Source organism: Globicephala melas, chromosome 20 (genome assembly GCF_963455315.2).
Source record: "Globicephala melas chromosome 20, mGloMel1.2, whole genome shotgun sequence".
NCBI lineage: Eukaryota > Metazoa > Chordata > Mammalia > Artiodactyla > Delphinidae > Globicephala > Globicephala melas.
In genome coordinates, this window is record NC_083333.1 from 36,916,126 (window position 1) to 36,937,752 (window position 21,627).

The window sequence follows — 21,627 nt, forward strand, 5'->3', positions numbered from 1 at the left end:
GGGCTGTTTTCACTTTCTTGATTCGGTCCTTTTTTTTTAAAATAAATTAATTAATTTATTTTTGGTTGCGTTGGGTCTTTGTTACTGTGCATGGGCTTTCTCTACTTGTGGCGAGCAGGGGCTACTCTTTGTTGTGGTGCACAGACTTCTCATCGTGGTGGCTTCTCTTGTTGTGGAGCACGGGCTCTAGGCTCGTGGGCTTCAGTAGTTGTGGCACGCAGGCTCAGTATTTGTGGCTTGTGGGCTTAGCTGCTCTGTGGCATGTGGGATCTTCCTGGACCAGGGCTTGAACCTGTGTACCCTGCATTAGCAGGGGGATTTTTAACCACTGCGCCACCAGGAAAGTCCCTTGATGGGGTCCTTTAATGCACAAAATTTTATAATTTTGACGAAGTTCAGTCTACTTATTTTTTCTTGTCATTTGTGCTTTTGGTACCATGTCTAAAAACCATTGTGTAACCCAAGATAATGAAGATTTATTCTTGTTTTCTTCTAGGAATTTTATGGTTTTAACTGTTATATTTAAGTCTATGATACATTTTGAGTTAGTTTTTGTGTATGGTGTGAGATAGGGGTCCAACTTTATTCTACTGCATGTGAATATCCAGTTGCCCCAGGACCTTTTGCTGAAACGACTATCCAACCCCACTCCTACCTCACTTGCCTCCCATTGAATTGTCTTGGCACCCTTGTCAAAAGTCAATTGACTGTGAATGTGAGTGTTTGTTTCCGGACTCTTAAACTATATTCCATTGATTTATATGTCTGTCCTTATGCCAATACCACACTGTTTTGATTTCTATAGCCTTGAATTAAGTTTTGAAACTTAAGTTTGCTCTTCCTTTTCAAGATTGTTTTGGATATTCTGGAATTGAATTAATATGTAGATCAATTTAGGAAGTATTGCCATCTTAACAAAGTTACATCTTCTGATCCATGAACATGGGATGCCTTTCCACTTAATTAGGACTTCTTTAACTTCTTGTGACAATTTTTGTAGTTTTCAAATTATAAGGTTTATATTTTCTTTGTTAAATTTATTTCTAAGTATTTTATTCTTTTTGATGCTATTATAAATGGAGTTTTCTTAATTTCATTTCAGATTGTTTGTTGCTATTGTATCAAAATACAATTGGTATTTATTTGTATAGTGATCTTGAATTCTGTAACATTGATGGATATGTTTATTAGCGCTAATAGTTTATTTGTGGGTTCCTTAGGATTTTTTATATACAAGATTATGTCATGTACAAATTGTAGTAGTTTTACTTGTTCCTTTGTAACCTGAAAGCTTTTAATTTCTTTTTTCTTTTTTTTGCCTAATTGTCCTGGCTAGAATCTCTAGTACAGTATTTCTTTAAAAATTTTATTTATTCATTTATGTTTGGCTGCATTGGGTCTTCAGTGGGCTTTTCTCTAGTTGCAGAGAGTGGGGGCTACTCTTCATTGCAGTGTGTGGGCTTCTCATTGCAGTGGCTTCTCTTGCTGCAGAGCATGGGCTCTAGGTGCACGGGCTTCCATAGTTGTGGCACACGGGCTCAGTAGTTGTGGCTTGCAGCCTCTACAGCACAGGCTCAGTAGTTGTGGAGCATGGGCTTAGTTCCTTTGTAGCATGTGGGATCTTCCTGGACCAGGGCTCAAACCCGTGTCTCCTGCATTGACAGGCAGATTCTTAACCACTGTGCCACCAGGGAAGCCCTCTAGTACAATGCTGAATAGAGGTGTTGAAAGCAGACATCCTTGTTTTGTTCCTGGTTTTAAGGAGAAAGTAAGTATTCAGTCTTTCTCCATTAAGTATGATGTTAGCTGTGGGTTTTTCATAGATGCCTTTTCTCAGGTTAAGAAAGTTTCCTTCAATTCCTGTGTGTTTTTATCATGAAAGGGTGTTGGATTTTGTCAGATGCTTTTTTTGTATCAATTGAGATGATCATGTTTTTTTTTTTTTTGTGCGGTATGTGGGCCTCTCACTGTTGTGGTCTCTCCCGTTGCGGAGCACAGGCTCCGGATGCGCAGGCTCAGTGGCCATGGCTTATGGGCCCAGCCGCTCTGTGGCATGTGGGATCTTCCCGGACTGGGACACAAACCCTTGTCTCCTGCATCGGCAGGCGAACTCTCAACCACTGTACCACCAGGGGAGCCCGTATGGTTTTTATTCCTTATTAATGTGATGTATTACATTAATTGACTTTCAGATATTAAACCAACCTTGAATTCCTTGAATTAATCACACTTAGCAAAGGTGTACAATCCTTCTTATGTTGATGGATTCACTTGCTGGTGTTTTGTTGAGGATTTTTTACATCTATATCCATAAACGATATTGGTCTGTAGTTTTCTTGTGCTGTCTTTGTCTGGTTTTGGTGTCAGGGTGATAACAGCTTTATCAAATGAGTTAAGATGTATTCTCACTTCATCTTGAAATAATTTTGGTTTAATTTTGGACATTCATTTAGCAATATTAAATTCTAATTGCCTAATTACTGAATGAAGATAATAGTTAATACAACTAATGTTTAAGAAATGATGAGTTATTAAATTTGTGGCAATCACAAGAAATCTAGAAGCCTTCCCACGGGGCAAGAGCAAATATTTGGGAATGAAAGAAAGATGTACGGCTTCCCTGGTGGCGCAGTGGTTAAGAATCTGCCTGCCAATGCAGGAGACATGGGTTCGAGCCCTGGTCCGGGAAGATCCCACATGCCGCGGAGCAACTAAGCCCGTGTGCCACAACTACTGGGCCCATGTGCCACAGCTACTGAAGCCCACACTCTCTAGAGCCTGTGCTCTGCAACAAGAGAAGCCACCTCAATGAGAAGCCTGCGCACTGCAACAAAGAGTAGCTCCTGCTCGCCACAACTAGAGAAAGCCTGTGTGCAGCAACGAAGACACAATGCAGCCAAAATAAATAAATAAATAAAATTTAAAAAAAAAAGAAAGAAAGATGTAGAATTAAATACAGTTGGACTAGGTCACAAATTTTCCTTTTCTTGACCTTTTCCCTATCTTGAGGCATTCAGGGTAGAGGTACCAAGTCTGGCACTTGAGATCCTTGTCTCCTACTTGGTTCCCTTAACCTCTTCTCTTAGTTTTATTTTTGAGGTACTTGTTTTGTTACCTCATTCTAGTTATGCCATAAATAACACCTAATTTTAGCATTCTTAGGGTGGTCTACAAAAGCTTCCCAAAAGGGCCAGAAGAGAGTTGAATTGGAAGCATAAAGCACTAAAATTTTGCTGATTGTTCTCTTACTACTTCTTGGCTTTGAATTACTGTTTAAAATATCAGTGAATAGAAAGGATTTTTTTTTTTTTTTGGCTACCACATAGTTTATGATGGTGACTTAGCATTTTTTTCCAGGGGTACTATAGTGTTTAGCATCCAGTAGACACTCAGTAAATGTTTATGAATGATTGGGAATTAATAATAGGGCTTTAAGGGGATATCTAGTTTTATTGAAAAATCAAAGAAAGTCATTCAAGGCAGGAATACAAGTATTACTGTTGTTATGTTATAAAAATTCAATGCCCTAGCCTAAATGTTACCAGCAAGATCACATTTTGACATTGCCACCATAGAAATTCTAGGACGTGTGAGTAGGTTTTCTCCTCCTCTACACAGAAGGATTTTTTTCTTCTTTATACCATAGAAGATATAGTTTCATTAGGCTATTTGTTGTTGTTGTTCTATTAGTTGAAGCTAGAGCTAGATCATTTGAGACAATTTTGTTAGATAAATTTGTTTCTAAATTTGATTGTGAGAATTTGGAATATGGCTGAAAATACTGAATATTATGTTCTATTATTTTTTTCAGTCTAATTCAGAAATGAAAAAAGAGTGCTGTTAAGAAAATTATATATGATTTCTTAGTAAATGAGTGACAGAGATAAGACAGGGGCTTTAGCATTTCCTGAATTCCAGTCATGTTCTCTCAGTAGCTTATGGTCTCATTTATAATATTGTACCCACAACAATTTTTACATTAGATGTTTTCAGGTTTGATCATTTGTATAAAGGGACTACACGTTCAGGGTTTTTGGGCACGCATATTTATCTACAATTGCTTCTCCTAAAGTACTGTCAAGATCTGGGGTTGTCCAAAGCAGCTTGTCACAAAAAGAGCATTTCTCTGAAGACTCCTTCTCTATCTTGAAAAAATGAGAATTTTGCATGTTGTTCTGTAATATATTTGTGTTTAACAAAGTGTATCTGATTTTACTATAATCTTTGATTAAATCGACACTCCAGCAAGATGTCTCCTGTCTATTGAGTGGCTTCAGTTACTTCCTAGTCCATAGCTGTATGCTGCACACTACATGAGAACCCAGTTCAGGAATCCAGGAATCAGTGGATTTAAAAAGTAATGTCCTTTCCAAGAATGGTGTGCCTCTCTATTGGAGGGAGCAGGTGTGATGTGCTATCTCCATAATCCCTAGGTTCACTATGCCATCAGAGCAAGATTTTAGAAGTTGCATCTTAACTTTGGACTCAGCAACTCACTTAAAAATTTTTTTTAAAATGCCTTTTGCCTTGTGCACTTGTTGCCTCCTTTTCTCTGTGAACATTTTTTCCCCTTCTGACTATCAGGCCCTCCACAACTTGGGTGCTCACAGCTGCCTTGAAGTTCTCCATGTTTACCTTTACGTATCATTTGGAAAAGAAGCCAGGCAGTTTCTTGGTAAATTTGGGGCATGTTCTGACATTTATTATCTAATACAGTGTTTAGGTCTTATGCAGATTCTTTCATCTGACATTGCCTTATCTGCAAAATCAGTATATTAAAATACTCCTGTTATGTTTGGTCAATTAACTTTTTCGGTTAATTCTAATTATTGGAGAATTTTAAAACGTTCTATACTAAAGTTCAAAGCATTAGAATTTATTAAAATCCACCTAAATAATCAGTCTATTTAATCAGTAGTTTTTTGTATGTTTGTTTAATTTAACTCCTTGAGAAACTTTATTAAAATATTCATGTAAAGTTCTGGTTAAACTGCGTGTATTAGAAGTCAGTGCTTGTGTACCTACTTTGAAATCTGGGACTGCACAGGAGAAAACCATCAATCTTGGATGTTAAGTCTTAACATAGCTGATGGCCTGGGAGAACCTGACTTGTTTCTTTAAGTGATACAGTTGTATTCAGTTGAATTTTAGTACTGTCTTCTTAAATATCCCCAAATAAATTATTTCTAGATTGAGGAGTGCTTTCAGGGTTAATCTGTAACTTTAGTTACTGTTCTCAGTACTAACACGGTTAAATCATGAGTCTGCCTAAAGATTAGTTTTTCTTCTCAATGAGTTATTGGATCACTTCTATGGTGAGATGGTAAGATAGTATCTTTCTCTAAATTCTAGAGCCTATATATCTTTAGTATGAGGAAGAAAATTATCTTGTTTTTGGGTGGGATTGAAACTAAGGAATACCATGCATTCTGATAATACTTTGTCATTGAAAAGTTTTTCAAATGCCTTAAGTTGTTTAATCTTACTGAAAGTTTGTCGCTATTGGACTGAATACATAAGAATATATGATATTGTGAATTAGTTGAGACCTCCATTTAGTGAAAAAAAATCTTGATCTTTGTGCTTTATTGTAAACAATGTGAGGATTTTCTCTTACTTACCTTGGCCAAATCTTGATACTGGTGAAACTGAATTGGTAGTATTGTTCAAGTTTAATACCTTTGTCATGTTTGCACTTCTTACTCTCCAGGTGAGTAGCATGTTTCTGTTGGGAGGCTCTAACTCTGGAAGGCAGGTGATACAGTGGGGAAAGTGAGAATTGGAGACTGACACCTGGATTCCAGCATGTGTTCCAGCTTTGGCTTTGGCCAGTCTCCTAACTATTTTCTCTTGGCTTCATTTTTTTTTTTTTTAACAAATGGAATGCCTTCACTTTTATTAATTAATTAATTTATTTTTGCTGTGTTGGGTCTTCGTTTCTGTGCGAGGGCTTTCTCTAGCTGTGACAAGCGGGGGCCACTCACCATCGCGGCCCCTCTCTTTGCGGAGCACAGGCTCCAGACGCGCAGGCTCAGCAGTTGTGGCTCACGGGCCCAGTTGCTCCGCGGCATGTGGGATCCTCCCAGACCAGGGCTTGAACCCGTGTCCCCTGCATTAGCAGGCAGATTCTCAACCACTGCGCCACCAGGGAAGCCCTGGCTTCATTTTCCTGATAATAAAATCTGGAGGTTTATATTAGATGGCCTTCCATATTCCTTCTAATATCCAAAATTCTTTTGTTTAAATTTCCCAATTTTGGTTCAGTTTATCCTGGCTTTCTACTTCACATTTAGCTGGCTGAATATTAACATGAGAGCATGCACCAATTTCAGTTTAAAAATGTTTCTTCCATGATATAATTTTAATATTGTCTTATATAGATTGATGTGTTCATTTCTGTGATATCTGGACTAGGTCCCTGGGATGCAATGGCAAATAACAAAAACTGGGTCTCTGTCCTTTTGAAACTAAACGGTTTAGGCTTTAGGACTTTCTCTCCTGAGTTACTTTAATAATTGCTTTTTCTTTTTTTTTTTTTTTTAAGTACAACATAGAATAATCCCTTGTCCTTTTGAGATTGGTCCGGACATATGAAATACTGAATTTGTGTTAGAATATTCTGCTTAGGAATTTCTGGGTTGTTAGAAGATATATGGTGAAGAAGTTAAAGAGTGCCTTTTTGGAGTGTGTTTATTATATAGATCAGGGTAATAAATCAGAAAAGTTGGAATAATCATAGTTCCTGCTTTTAAGAGCTTTGAGGCTGGCTTTAGGAGGCAAGATTGGTATATGAAAACAACCTCAGTGGAATTACAGAGAGCATTTAACCAAGAGCAGGGTAATACAGTGCCAATAATCCACATTATTGTTATTATTACTGTTTTCTTTTTCTTTCTTTCCTATTCTATTATTTATCCGGCTTGCAGAATCTTAGTTCCCCAACCAGGGGTTGAACCCGGGCCCATGGCAGTGAAAGTGCCAAGTACTAACCACTGGACTGCCAGGGAATTCTCTTATTACTGTTTTCTTGAAGGAAAAATAAATTAGAGGTGGATTGGGGGAGAGGAATGAACAAGGATTGGTGGTGAGGAGGGATGGTCCTCTTTGTCAGGGCAGAAAGTTCACATAGATAAAGACATGGATGGGTACAGAGTTGTGTATATGAGGAAAGGACTGGTCTATAGGTTATATAAAATATGACAATATAAATTATCCATAAAGTATTTTAGAGTATACAAATACACTAAAATATGAGAAAATAATCAGCATGTTTTTGACTTCAGGTATAGGAAACCTAATTCAAATCGGCTTAAACAATAAAGAAGTGTTTGTTGTTACCTTGTTCTCATGTAGCTGGAAGTCCAGAAGTCTTGCAGATGTCAGGATTGTTTGATATAATCATTTAATGCTGTCACCAAGGACCAAGGTACTTGCCAGTTCTCCATTCTGCCCTTTTTGATGTTGGTGGCATCTTCAGGCTTGCTGTAAGGTGACTGTAGCAGTGTGAAGTGTCATGTTCAGCATTACCTGAAAAGGGACTGTTTCTTCCTCATCTCATCTTTAGGACTGAAGAATCTTTTCTCTCTTGGAGGCCTTCCAGTGGGCTTCCACTCGTGTCACGTTGGCCAGGATTACATTTCATGCCCATTCCCAACCAATCATTGGCAAAGAGAATGGGTTGAAACTAATCTACTAGGATAGAGTGGATATCGGAGGACAGTCAATCACAGTGACTATTCCAAGAATGATTTGGAAAATGAGTAGTATGCGTTTTTTTTAAAAAATAAATTGTTTTATTTAGGCTTCATTGGGTCTTTGTTGCTGTGTGTGGGCTTTCTCTAGTTGTGGCGAGTGGGGCCTACTCTCGGTTGCAGTGCGCGGGCTTCTCATTGCGGTGGCTTCTCTTGTTGCGGAGCATGGGCTCTAGGCGCACGGGCTTCAGTAGTTGTGGCATGCGAGCTTCAGCAGTCGTGGCACGCGGGCTCTAGAGTGCAGGCTCAGTAGTTGTGGCACACGGGCTTTGTTGCTCAGCGGCATGTGGGATCTTCCCACTGCGCCACCAGGGAAGCCCGTGTGTGTGTGTGTGTGTGTGTGTGTGTGTGTGTGTGTGTGTAATCAGCCTTGACATCCACTGTGTTTTGGAAAATGTATTTGTCTAAGATTTTTGTGTCTGTAGTAGCTCACCTTTGAGTGTCCTTATTTGGAAAAATTGGTGTCTGAGCAGAAAGACATCTGATTCGAGATAACAATGTAAAAGAAATTAAGTGCCATAAACACTGTGAACTCCCTACTCTTGGGCTAAGCAATGAGAAAAGGGGAAAGTGGGGATTTACTTTTACCCAAAATGCATGTTTAAAAATGAGCATTTCCACCTCTTTCTTAATCATTTGAAAAGAATGTATTTTATAACCTTGGTTATTTGGGGGCCTAATTAAATCTGACACTTGAGTTTTAAGAATCGAAGCAGTAGTAAAATTAATTATTTTGTGGTGAGTGTCTTTGAACATAATATTTAAGTATACACTGCAAAGGGCTATGCCTTATTTGGTATTTTCATTCTGCTCATTTGGATTTCAGAATCCTCACATTAGGGCTCTAGTTCGCCATCTGTTGGTTTTAGAATTGTGTTCAACACTTTCTGCTATATTTTGTGGAATAACTATTTATATGGAGATGTGTGTATACATTTTTCAATCAACTAACCCCCCCCCAGGATTATAATTTAAAAAGCCAAGACTAGGATCTCTTTTGGATGTGTATACAAATATGTATACATATTTTTTTTTTATTCTTGTGTAATTTGACCCTGTGACTTTCTTTTGATATTTGAGAACCATGACTATGATTAAGAGTGTGATTTTAAGGGTACAAATGGAAATATAGGTGTAGATGCTGTAGGAGCTAGTGAGTTAATATTTGTGGCAGGACAAGCTGTTGGGCTGTTTTTTGGCCTAACAGAAGTGACGCATACCACCGGATATTGGTTTTGGTAAGCCACAAAAAAGTATTGAGCGTTTCTCATCTTCCTTTTTGGTAGTAGAGCATACATACCTTTCTTATCTGCTGCATTCGATGATTTAATTGTTGGAAACATTTTTTTTGTTGTTCTGTAATTTAAAGTAATATTTTGATGAATACCAGAGTTCCTTTTTTAAACCTCTAAGCACTGGATTCATCTTTTGGCAACTTTTTCTTTCGTTTTAGAGGATAGTGGATTATAATTTGTGTAAATGTGACACTTAGCATTATATTGCTGAATTTTTTTAACCTAGAAAAACTTCCATTATTTTAAGGCCCTATTTTGGGAAAGGAATAAATTACTGTACTGACAAACTGGTCATGAGAAATGATAAAGTGCCACCACTTTAAACCAACTCTGGTAGGAAAGTGGAAGTTTGCTTTTTGTCGGGAGATTTGGGTTTCTCTGTGGAGTTCTTTGTTAAACTTTTAGCATAGCAGTGAACTTCCTTTTGGTGGAGGCAGGAAGCATAAATACTCATTGTGTAATGCCATTTGCCTGCTTTGGTGGATTCGCCAAGCCGTGACACCCAAAACCAGACGCGTGCTTCTTAACGAAAACTACAGTTCCCAGCGGGCCTGGCGCTGGTGGGCCATCTCTTCCCCTCTCGCTCCCGGCTGTCCCTTCCCGGGCTGGCCCGACGCGGGCCCTGGCCCGCGCCTGCGCAATGAGGACGTGCGCTTTTTTTTTTTTTTTTTTTTTTTAACCCTGGCGGCTGCGGATCGTGGCGCTGGGGCTAGTGCCCAGGCGTGCTGCAGTGTACGGAGGCAGGCTGCTAGGACAAAGGGCGGCAGGAAGCGGTTCACTGGTCAGAGAGCTCCCCACTTGATTCAGCGCACGTTTAGCCCTGGAATAATGTGGTACCGACGGCATTAGCCTATTTACTACCCAGTACAAACAGTTCCCTCGCTCACGTCCTCTTGCTCTGTCGCGCCAGCCTGCCTTGCCCCTCACAGCCGGCGCGCGGCCTTGTCAGCCCAAGCGCGGAAGGAATGTGACGGCGTCAGTGCCTCAGGCTAGCCTCACCCCAGCCGGAGCGAGGGTCCGCTCCCGCCTGCCGCAGTGCCGCGTGCCGCCGCCGCACGTCTGGGAGCGGCTGGGTCCCGGCGCCGCGGCCTCCGCAGCTGGAGGTGCAGAAACAGCGGCCGCGGCGAGCAGCCATGACTGACTGAGGCGGCGGCGGCGGCCGCGCCTCCTGGAGGCTCGCGGGGGCGGCGCGGTGGGCGCCCCCTGGCGGCGCGCCGGGGCGGAGCGGCCCTTCGCCGCCGCAGCCGCAGCCGGCGGAGGCGCTGCTGTCCCTCCTCCCCGTGTCCCCGGCGCTCGCCCGCTCGCTCGCTCGCTCCATTCTCCCTCCGCTTCAGATTAAAGGGGGGGAGGGAAAAGAAGCTCGGCCGCCATTTTCCCAGTGCCGCCGCCACCGCCGCCACCGCTCGCCGAGCCGGCGGGAGAACCGAGCACCTTAGCGAAGCCGACTCGTCTCGCCGCGGCGGTGCGGGGGGCGGCTGGAGCGCTCCCCCCGGCCGGGAAGAGGCGTCCGGGGGCGGCGGCCGGGGTGCGGGCTTGGGCTGCAGACGGCGGCGCTTGTTTGTGCGGGGCGGGGGGGCGGCTTCACTCTCTGCCCCCGCCCGCCCGTCCTCCCGGCCGGGCTGTTGTCCCCGGCCGTGCCCAGGCCCCGCCGGAGCCGAGGAAGGCCGGAGAAAGAGCCCGAAAGAGAAGAAAAAGCGGCCGCTCCCCGCCGCCGCCGCCTTCCCCTCCCCCTCCGCCTCGCCCCCCCGCCCGGAAAGTCAGGGCGGCTCCGGGCGCCGGGGGGGAGGAGAGCGGCGGGCCCGGGCCGGAGCCGCCGCCGCGCGCCCCCGCCCGCCGCCGCCGCCGGCCCTCGGCGCCCAGGCCGGGGGCTGTTTGCAAACTGCGCCCATTTTGTGGGGCTGAATCCGCCCGGGCAACGCTCTTCCATCACGTGGTAGGTGCTGCTGCTGCTGCTCCTCTCCTCCTCCTGCTGCCCTTTCTCCTTCTCCTCGCTCTCCCTGTGGCTCCCATTTCTCCCTCTCTTTGTTAGTTGTAACTAGAAAGGCAGGGCAGGGCAGGAAAAATCCCCGGAACTTTAAATGGCCTCTCCGGGCTTCCCTGCTGCGGGTCCGAGGCTGGGAGTCGCCCCAAGGGCGGGGGTGTGCGGGGGCCCTTCCCCACCAGCTGCCGCCTCGTTCGCCAGCTTTTCCTTTGGCGTTCTATTTAAAAATGCGGCCTTAAGAACACGATTTATTCCGGTTTAAAAAAAAAAAACCCAAACAAACTCTTGCTCTCGCCTTGAACTTCTCTTGACTGCAAAAGGCCTTTCTCTGGCCGAAACACACATCTTGCGCGTTTCACGGTGTGTATCACAACTCTGATTGTTTAGTGAGATGGTTATTTGTTTCATTTATTTATTATTTTTGTTGCTTGTAAATTGAGGTCACTTACGTTTTCAGATCTAGTCTCCCTCAGGCGGACGTGTTTTTTTTTTTTTTTAACTAAAGAGGAAGAGACATTTATTTGCTTTTAAGTGAGTTTGGGGGGCCTGTTTTCCGGCTGACTGTCTTGATTCTCAGCAAATAATTTGATTGTTTTCCATAGGATAAACAGCCTTACCCCCATGCTTTACTTAAAAATCCTTTTGTTTTCCGTTGTCGGGATCCCAGTGTGGTTTTTTTTGGAGAAACACGTTACTTAACTCTTGCTTATTGATTGCCTCAGGGGAGAAGGGGTGACATGATGGCGCCACTTTAAATTGCTCTCTCCTTCTCCTCCGTTTTTCCCCCCTTTATTCTGGAGGTCACTGGAGCATTTTTCGTGACCTATTAATAAACTACTTGAGAATGTTAACAGTACAACTAATAGGGCTAGAGTTTGGTACCTTAAGGGTCGGGAGACCCGAATCCCGAGGTCCCCAAAGTTCCGAGAAATCTTCCTAGTCCTCCTGCCTCGCCTCCCTCCCCTCCATTCACAATCCTGGTGTTGCCATCTCCTTTGTCACGTGGCTAGCAATCATTGTGTTTTTTTGTTTGTTTTGGGGTGTGTGTTTATATTTTTAAATTGTAGCCCAGAAGAACTTCTCTCCTCCCCATTAGAGAGATCAAAACGTTTTAGTTTTTTTAGTTTTAAAATCGGACATTTATAATAAACGATAAAATTACATAATCTTTGCCTTGCATAATCATGATATAGTTATAGGTTGTTACTGAACTTCGTTTCTAAAGCACTTTCAAGTATGGAAAGTAGAACATTGGAATATGTTTTCCATTTCTCAGAATAGTCTGTAGTATTTTCCCTGCTTTTTGGGCCCTTTAAAGAAACCACTATTTACAAGGGCTTAAGTGGGTGTGTTTTCCCCTCCCCCCTTCTACAGGCTATACTTAGTTCTTTTTCTAGCATACTCTGACCAATTTAGAAATTTTCAATTGTCTACATGCCTGTCATTTAAAACTATTTTTCTTTTCTCGCAACAATAGTGAACACTTTTGAGTAATAATTGTTTTCTACCTGAAGGTATTTCATTATGTTTCTGTTACGTTTTTGATCCAGAGAATTTTTACTACTAATCCTATAGATTTAGAAGAATGTTTTTCTATTATGTTTCTTCATATCAGTTTTCCCTGTAGTTGGGTAAATTCCTATTTTATAAAATACCGAATACATTTCTGTGTTGTTTCTACAGAGCTTACTAACCGCGTTTCCAATTTGAAAAAAGATCTGTCGTGTGTTTAAAAAATTTCAAAAAGTCAATATGAAATATAGTGATTCTTGTGTGCATTGATTCGTTTCCTCTACCATGTATATTTTCAATGGTTTTGGGCCATTTTCTTTGCTAACAGTTACATCATGTCATGTGATATGTGCAGTGTGATGTGTAGTTCTAAAAATAAGGCAAGGTAAAAATGCTCATCTCTTGGGAATCTAAAAAATGTATTATAAATGTGGGATAACTATCCTCAGTCATGGAATTCTGATTTCGATTTCCGCTAGGTTTATCCTACAAAGTATGCATTCCTTTGACCTTTAGCACATTTGATGTATTTGTTAGTGATCTCATGATTGGAGGTGGTCAATTTTTAATTTTCAAGTGTGTACCACTTGGAGGGAAACATAGATGTGACAAAGATTCTTAACATCTGTATTGTGGTAAAGATGATTGGTCTCTGATGACTGCCTTATTTAAGTATATGAAAAGTATTTTTGATTTACATCTGTAGACAGTTAAGAGTGATCAATTAAGTATTGATAGAGCCTTGAGGTATGGTGGGGTTTTGGTTCATTTATCTTTGTGAATCTACTTAAGTGAGGTATTTAGAAGTGTTGCTGCATCTTTCTTGAAAGGCTTATTCAGAATTTTAGTGTTTGACTTTTGTGCTTTACCAAAGTGAGATGTTAAATCTTTGTATGATTTTCTTCCTGCCTACACACGTTATTCCTATGGTTAAACCTGCAGAGCACACGTTGATTGTTAGGTGACTTATCATTATCCTGTTGAGGAAAATTCTGGAAGCTAGAAAATGAGTAAGCCTTAGTTCTCTTTTAACTTTTATCAAGGTGAGAGGAAAGGAAAATAACTATTTTTTTCTTCTTCAAACACTGCCTGCCAGTACCTTTCCATTTCTAGTCATGCTACACTGTAACCAGTGTCTCTACTACTCTGGATTTTATTGGATTGATCACAGATTTTAATTGTATTTTAAAGTGAGTAACAAGTTATAGATTTGTTTTGTTTGATATAACCTGACTCATGCAATCTGTAAACATAGGGCCATTGTGGTTGACGATGCTGATTTGAGAGGGTATTTTAGTATTGAGTGGTTCTAATTAGGAACTTTTTTGAGTAAAGCTTAGTTACCTTGTTACAGTACTAGAAAAGCAATTTTAAAATGTGAAAAACGTTACTAATCCATGTTGGATTTTCTAAATAATAGTCATTGAAAGTACTGTGTTTAAAGAATATTGCTTATTCCTCTTATATTGAGTCATCTTCCTTGGGCGGGGGGTTTGGTAGGGGTTATTTTTTTCTTCTTGGCGAGGTCATTAGACACAGAAATTAAGTGATTTCCTTCCTGGAGAGAGAGAGACTTTTTTTTTTTTTAATTAATTGGGGTTTTTTTGGTTTTTTTTTTTTTTAACCCCAAACATCTTTCCATCCCCTTGAGTTTGGAAAGGAGGAACTAGTGCAGACTAAGTATGTGGTCTTCGGTTGATTGCCCCAGAGCAAATCTCATTATTGAGTGGTTTATTTAGAGTTTCAAAGCACCTTTTCTTTGCCCTCTTTCTCTATTTTAAGTAAGTTTCTGCCTTGATTGGTTAGATTGTTCTGGGTCTCAGGAAGCATATTTTACATTAGTGCCTTTTTACTTGATCACTTTATAAAAAAGTACAGGTGCAGGTGACTCAAATAAAATGGCCCCAAACACCTGGCCTTTTTACTGTGACAGTGCAGAGTACTTGGACCACATCCTTTCCCTAAAAAGGACTTTAGCTATTTCTTGGAAATCTATATTAAGTCTGGATTTTGAGTCTTCATGTTGCTTCTGAAGATGTATGTTTAAATTATAGTTTCTATCATAATAAATTGCATATTAGCCTCTGGGCATACTAAAAGCTGTGCAAAAATATTCCTGCCGGAGTGTGATAATTCATGACACAAAACAAGACACTTTCATCAGTACTTCCCATTCCCTGAAATGTGAGATCAAAACTCAGTGAACCGCAGTAATGCTTAGAAAAGACAATATGAATTTAAAAAGACAAATATTACACTGTGATAGAGGTCACCAATATTTGAAGGTCACAAGAAGAGATAAGAAAGAAAGTGGTGTCCTTGGGTGTCACTTGCAGATTGTGGAGAGAATTGTGGCTCATAGGAAAAGACCAGTATATATGATTGGGAGGGTCACTATTATTTATTAGTTCGGTTATCATTTGTTCCTGCATTATGCCCTGTGCCTGCCTTTTAGGATGTAGGGTAAAATGTATAGGAGAAAATAAACTGATAGGTATGATTTACCAAAAAGCTTGGCCTCCAAAAAGAACTGAAGTAGATGTTTTTTTTCTTTGTGTGTTAAGCTTTTCTTGTCTTTAATCAAACAAAAGTAAAAGCAAAAATGTAGGGTGTGAGGAAACTGACTTCAAAGTAGAGAGCACAGTTCATATTTATGAATGAAAAACAAACTTGGGTAGTCTGAAAGAAAAACTTAAGGATTGTATAAGAAGATTTTAAACCATTATGTCAAAGAGAGGCTCTTCAAGGTAGATACCTTTTAAATTTTTGTTTATCTGTTGGGTAGTGGTCTCTGGCAATGGATAGCTGCTTAATAAATGTTACCTTCTGCAAGCCTTGCTTTTCTAAGATTTTAAACTAGCTCTATAAAATTGTAACATTTGAATGCCCTAGCCCACTAGGGAATTATTCAGCTATATATTTTATTGTTGTTGACTGTAAACTTTCCTTTTTTTCCTCCAGTTCTAACTTTTTAAAAATACAGTTTCTCCCCAAGCTTTTGAGAGTGAGGAAATGTAAGGTGGAGGTAAATTCAGTGCAGTTTTATCTAAATGTTATCAAAAACTCTGGTTCTTGTTACTTGAACCAGGAATCCCAAATGAGATCTCACTCTGAATTTTAAGTACAGCAGATTCTGCCCTTGTTTGGAAAAAAGTTGCTTGAGTGGCGTCAAACTTAATAGAGTCCCTCAGCTTTTAATTTCTTTATGTATGTATATATTTTTTCAATACATTTATTTATTTATTTTTGGCTGTGTTGGGTCTTCGTTGCTGCGCGTGGGTTTCCTCTAGTTGCGGAGAAGCAGGGGCTACTCTTTGTTGTGGTGCGCTGGCTTCTCATTGCGGTGGCTTCTCTGGTTGTGGAGTATGGGCTCTAGGCACGCGGGCTTCAGTAGTTGTGGCTCACCGGCTCTAGAGTGCAGGCTCAGTAGTTGTGGCATCCGGGCTTAGTTACTCCACGGTATGTGGGATCTTCCAGGACCAGGGATCGAACCCGTGTTCCCTGTATTGGCAGGCGGATTCTTGAGCACTGTGCCACCAGGGAAGTCCCTTAATTTCTTTTTAAAAAGGGAGCAGCTTAGGGTCAGACCTGCTTAAATTCAGTTGGAGGGGAAGTGTTTGGGAATAAAAAAGATGAATTACAATTTTGTTGTTAGGGCAGTAAACTAAAAATTGCTAAAAACTGATATCTAGGCTTTCCCTTGCTATTTGGCCTTTGTGACTGCTTACTAGCACCTCCACTGGAGGGTATGATGAAGGGATAGAGGCGAAAAGCTAATTAGTTTAGCTTCTGATGTTTGCTAGCATTAGAGGCTTTGCAGAAAACTGGTCTGATAAGTTGAACTGTCAGGAAAGTTTCGTTAAACTGCTCATATATTGCCATGGAGAACTGAGGATGTTTGAAGACTTTAAGCATATTTCAGAAGATAATGGATTGCTGTTTTTTGTAGTTAATCTTTAATTCAGTATTCTAAAGGGATAGGTTGATTCAGTGAGATCCCTCGACTTTGGTCAGGTACCCCCTCCTCATCCCCTACCCCCCCCAACCTAAGAAGAACTTGTTTGCTTTTGAATTGCTTGAACCCTTCAAGAAATCTTCGATTTTAGTATTGTTCAGAAATACTTGTATTATTAGAGTTTGCTAGGAAGAGATGAGATAAAAATACATTTTTCCTTCTTTGTTTTTTGTGAGGTAAACTGGAAGGAAACTTGAATGCAGTGATAGAATAGAAATAGGATAAACATGAATAAATATTTTGATATGTAGTTATCCTTCAAAACAATTTTATTTTTTTTTTTAAATGCAAACATGATCTTACCTGTTTCGTAGCTTGGTCTTTTTTTTTTTTTTTGCGGTACGCAGGCCTCTCACTGTTGTGGCCTCTCCCGTTGCGGAGCACAGGCTCCGGACGCGCAGGCTCAGCGGCCATGGCTCACGGGCCCTGCCGCTCCGCGGCATGTGGGATCCTCCCAGACCGGGTCACGAACCCGTGTCCCCTGCAGCGGCAGGCGGACTCTCAACCACTGCGCCATCTGGGAAGCCCCGTAGCTTGGTCTTTTTTTTCACTTAGTTATATATCATAGAGATTTTTCACATCAACATATAAACAGTTTTTTTTTCCCCCCCCGGTACGCGGGCCTCTCACTGTTGTGGCCTCTCCCGTTGCGGAGCACAGGCTCCGGACGCGCAGGATCAGCGGCCATGTCTCACGGGCCCAGCTGCTCTGCGGCATGTGGGATCTTCCCAGACCGGGGCACGAACCCATGTCCCCTGCATCGGCAGGCGGACTCTCATCCACTGCGTCACCAGGGAAGCCCTAAACAGTTTTTTTTTTAAATAGCTGCATAATATTCTATTGTATCTTTTAAGTTTAGTTTTTTTTTTGTATTACAATTCTTTAGTAAAAGAACTGTCTTCAGCAGAATTGTGCATATATTCTTATGTATCTGTGAGAATATTTCTCTTGGATAGGTTCATAAAAGTGCAGTTACTAGGTAGAAGTCTGAGTAGTTGCATTGAAAATTTTGATAGGTATTGCCTTCAAAAGGCTTATGTAGCCAAATTTAGTAGTTTGAAAGTAACTTAAAAAAAAAAGTAACTTAAAAAGTTTGTCAGTCTGAGTGCATGTGCTTGGCAATGTAAATGACTGGAACTTGAGGTAGTTGAAGCCTGTCCTAGATTCTGTTGGTTCCTGCTTCTTTTTTAAAAAAATTATTTATTTTATTTATATTTATTTTTGGCTGTGTTGGGTCTTCGTTGCTGAGTGTGGACTTTCTCTAGTTGCAGCCAGTGGGGGCTACTCTTCCTTGCGGTGCGCGGGCTTCTCATTGCATTGGCTTCTCTTGTTGCGGAGCACAGGCTCTAGGTGCGTGGGCTTCAGTAGTTGTGGCACGCGGGCTCTAGAGCACAGGCTCAGTAGTTGTGGCACATGGCCTTAGTTGCTCCGCGGCATGTGGGATCTTTCCGGGCCAGGGACCGAACCCGTGTCCCCTGCATTGGCAGGCGGATTCTCAACCACTGAGCCACCAGGGAAGCCCCGTTCCTGCTTACTGTTAGATTGTTTTTACCTTATGATCAGACACCCCCATTAACTTTATAATGAATCTCCATCTGATGCATTCAGCATAGACTACTCAGGTTAGCTAACATGTATTGGTCCACTCTCTGCCAGATGCAGTGCTACATGTAAGGATAGAGATAAAACAAGCCATAACCTTCCTTTTAAGAAATACACAGTCGGGATTGGGGCGGGAGGGCGACAAAACTAGGTGTTTATGTTCCATTATGAGCTGTTGCCCAGGGTGTCATGGGAGTGCATATTAGACCCTAGAGTGGAAGGGACCTCTAACTGCACCTGGAATGAATGGGGAATAGTTTAAAGAGCATGTGATCTTGAGCTAAAACTTGAAAAGCAAAGGTGCCAAGGGTATGGAAGAATCTGGAACTATAAGATTCAGGTGGCTAAGGTGGGGACAGGTTGGAGATGAGGCTGAGTGTAAAAGGGGGGCAGATAAATGTTGTGTGGAAGTTTGAGTTCATCCTTACCCTAGAGTCACTGAAGGATTTTAAGCAGGAGCACAACATGGTTGGAGTTATGTTCCCTCTCTTCTTCCCTTTTTTCCTCCTGCTTTCTAGTAATCATTTTGGTAGTGGGTAGTAGGTTGAAGGCTTGCTGAGACAGGAAGAAAGAACAGTTGGGAGATTACAACTGTCTGGATTACTGTAATACGTAAGAGGTTCTGAACTAAGGCAATGGTATTAAGGATGCAATGAATGTGCCTGTCATTCTATATTGAATCCTCCCTATTTAGCCTTCAGTAGTCAGTCAGAATGTCATCTCTTTCTGAAGCCTTGCTTGATCCCTTCAGGAAAAACAGTGCTTTATCATCTGGGTTTACCTTCACGCCTAATTTCTATCTTTTTATCTTTGGCATTGATGACACTGCTATAATTCTTGGTGTCTCCAGCATTAGACCATGAACTCCTATAGCCTTCCTATTATTCCTATCTGGTATTAGTATATGTTTAAGTATTAGTATATGTTTAAGTAAGATGTCTATCAGATGGTAAATCAGTGATTGGGATCGGGATTCATTCACATGGGGCATGTTGAGGGGCAGGAACTGGTTTTGGATTTGGTGTTGGGGATAGGGATGTTGGAAGTAGCTGTATGGGCGATACTGGACCCTCCTTATTCTTTAGGTTTCAACTTAGATGTTTTTGCCCCGGGAAGCCTTTTGTGACCCCACCCACTCTCAGCCTGTGTGAGGGTCCCCCCAGGATTCCCTGATCACAGTGAGTGTCTGTCTTTACGTGGGGCTTTGAATGCTGTAGGCATTTTAATAAAATGTCTGTTGGAGATAATCAGTTGGTATTTCTCATTGACTTTCCCATAAAGACTAAAATTCAAAAACCTCATGTCTAGCAGTTAAGCTCCTTCCAGTTTAGACCTAGCATTGTATATAGTGGTAACACAACATTGTAATTCAACTATACTTCAATTAAAAAAAAAAAAAGAAAGCATGGGCCTTACAGTTAGAGATTTGAATCGGAATCCTGTCTCTGCAGCTTGGTAGTTGTGTGAGCTTGGGCATGTTACTTAACTTCTGAGCACCAGTTTCCTTATCTATAAAATGAGAATAAGAGTACATACTCGTCTTATAATGTTATTGTGATGACTAAATGAGGATGTGTATGTAAAACATTTAGCACAGTGACTGACGCAGTAAAAGGTCAATTAATGTTAGTGAACATTAGAGCATTTAGTAAATGTTAGTGAACGTTAGAGCAATCATAATAATAACCTATTCTCCAGCCAGAGCTATGATTCCCTTAGTAATTATAAAACCTAAGAAGCCCTGCCCTGTTGGCATAGAAAGTGTTAGGGACTGGGGTGGTGAGGTCCACATTGTTTCTTTGCTTTATAATAAAAATTTTGCTGCCCACTCCCTGTTGTATTCCATAACAAATCCACATTTGTAAAAGAAATACAAAAAAAAAAACTTTCCAGTGTGTTCCATAATGTAGCTTTTGATACTTCATCACAAAGCACTGCATAGCTGCTTTTTCCCTCTCTTTCTTGAGAAGCTGCACATGTACCACTTGGTTCATCCAAGTTCTGTGGATCGTCTCCCAAATCCTTCCCTATTATTTTGTTTAATTTTTTTTTTTTTTGGCGGTACGCGGGCCTCTCACTGTCGCGGCCTCTCCCGTTGCAAAGCACAGGCTCCGGACGCGCAGGCCCAGCGGCCATGGCTCACGGACCCAGCTGCTCCGCGGCATGTGGGATCTTCCCGGACCGGGGCACAAACCCGTGTCCCCTGCATCGGCAGGCGGACTCTCAATCACTGCGCCACCAGGGAAGCCCGTGTCAGTTTCTTGATTAGAATTTCCTCATCTTTCTCTGCTTAGCACAATCTTATACGTGAAAGCCTACCTCTAGGTCTGTTTTGACTACTCTAGCCCTGTCAGTAAGTACTCACAATGCTTACTATGTACCAAGCCCTAACTAGATAAAGTTAGTGAGCATGCAAAGAGGGATGTTAAGGAACTTCCCCTGTCTCGGAAATAGAATAAATTAATATTAATAAATTGACAACTAGGGAACATTCAGATGATTTTAATTGAGTGATGGCTTTAAGTGCGTTGTACAATTTAAGCAGGAAGAAAGTGATGTGAATCTGAATAGTCTGGAAAAGTTGTTGTGGAGATGCTGTGTATTGAAGGATTAAGTTTTGGGCTTAAAGGGTAGAAGGACCTTCCAGGTAGAGGCAGCAGCATAGGCAAAGATTATGGAGTTGAATCTGGGGGTAGGGAGTTCTAGGTCTAAGCCACCTGATGCACTTGCTTTGAACCTTCCAGGTAGAGGCAGCAACATAGGCAAAGATTATGGAGTTGAATCTGGGGGTAGGGAGTTCTAGGTCTAAGCCAACTGATGTACTTGCTTTGATATTGTTTTAAGTTTCATCTCAGAGAATTTGGACTCATGAGAAAGGTACTAGGAGTTATTCTAGAGTAGAGAAGAGAGGCGATAAAAAGAATGGATTACGGAATGGATTAGAGGACTGAGGCATCAGTCAGGAAGCTGTTACGATAATTTAGATGTGAGCTCATGCAGACGCGGGCTGGGTTTGGGTTGGCACTGTTAGGAAAGGAGAGGATACCCCAAAACTGAACAGCCCCCCCTGCCACCTGTACAGCTTTATGAGAAATAAATGAGAGATTTTTATCATAAAGGAGCTGAGATTATGAAGGAAAAGACAGCCTTCTCTCTTAAGAGCCTTTACCTTTTCGGTTTATGTCACTTATTTGGCCCTTCTGCAGACTTTGGGCCCTTCCAAAGCCTGGAGGAGACTTCGACCATTCCACTGTGGTGAACACCTTGGTTGAGATTCTTGTTGCATCCTATCTGGATTATTGCAGTAGCTTCTTCATTGGTCTTTGACTTTTTACTTTCTTTTAATCTGTCTTACCCAACTGGTCTCTCTGAAGCACAGTTCTCATGTGTCACTCCCCATTTGAAAAACCTTTAATGACTTTCTGCTGCCTTTAAGTCTGAGTAAAGGCTGGCTATTGAAGGTTGTCCATT

The 21,627-nt window shown here is 41.5% G+C and overlaps 1 protein-coding gene across 4 annotated transcripts in view; it reads left to right on the top strand.

The window, feature by feature from the left end:
- Positions 1 to 21,627, top strand: part of KANSL1 (KAT8 regulatory NSL complex subunit 1) — a 171,356-nt gene that overhangs the window by 17,546 nt on the left and 132,183 nt on the right. Inside the window, exon 1 of one of the 4 annotated variants that reach the window (XM_030850037.3) lies at positions 10,396 to 10,979. The exons of the other annotated variants lie outside the window; for them this stretch is intronic. The gene's annotated coding sequence lies outside the window, so the exon portion shown is untranslated. Of the gene's footprint in view, positions 1 to 10,395; positions 10,980 to 21,627 lie in introns of those variants that run through there. 4 annotated transcript variants of the gene reach the window in all.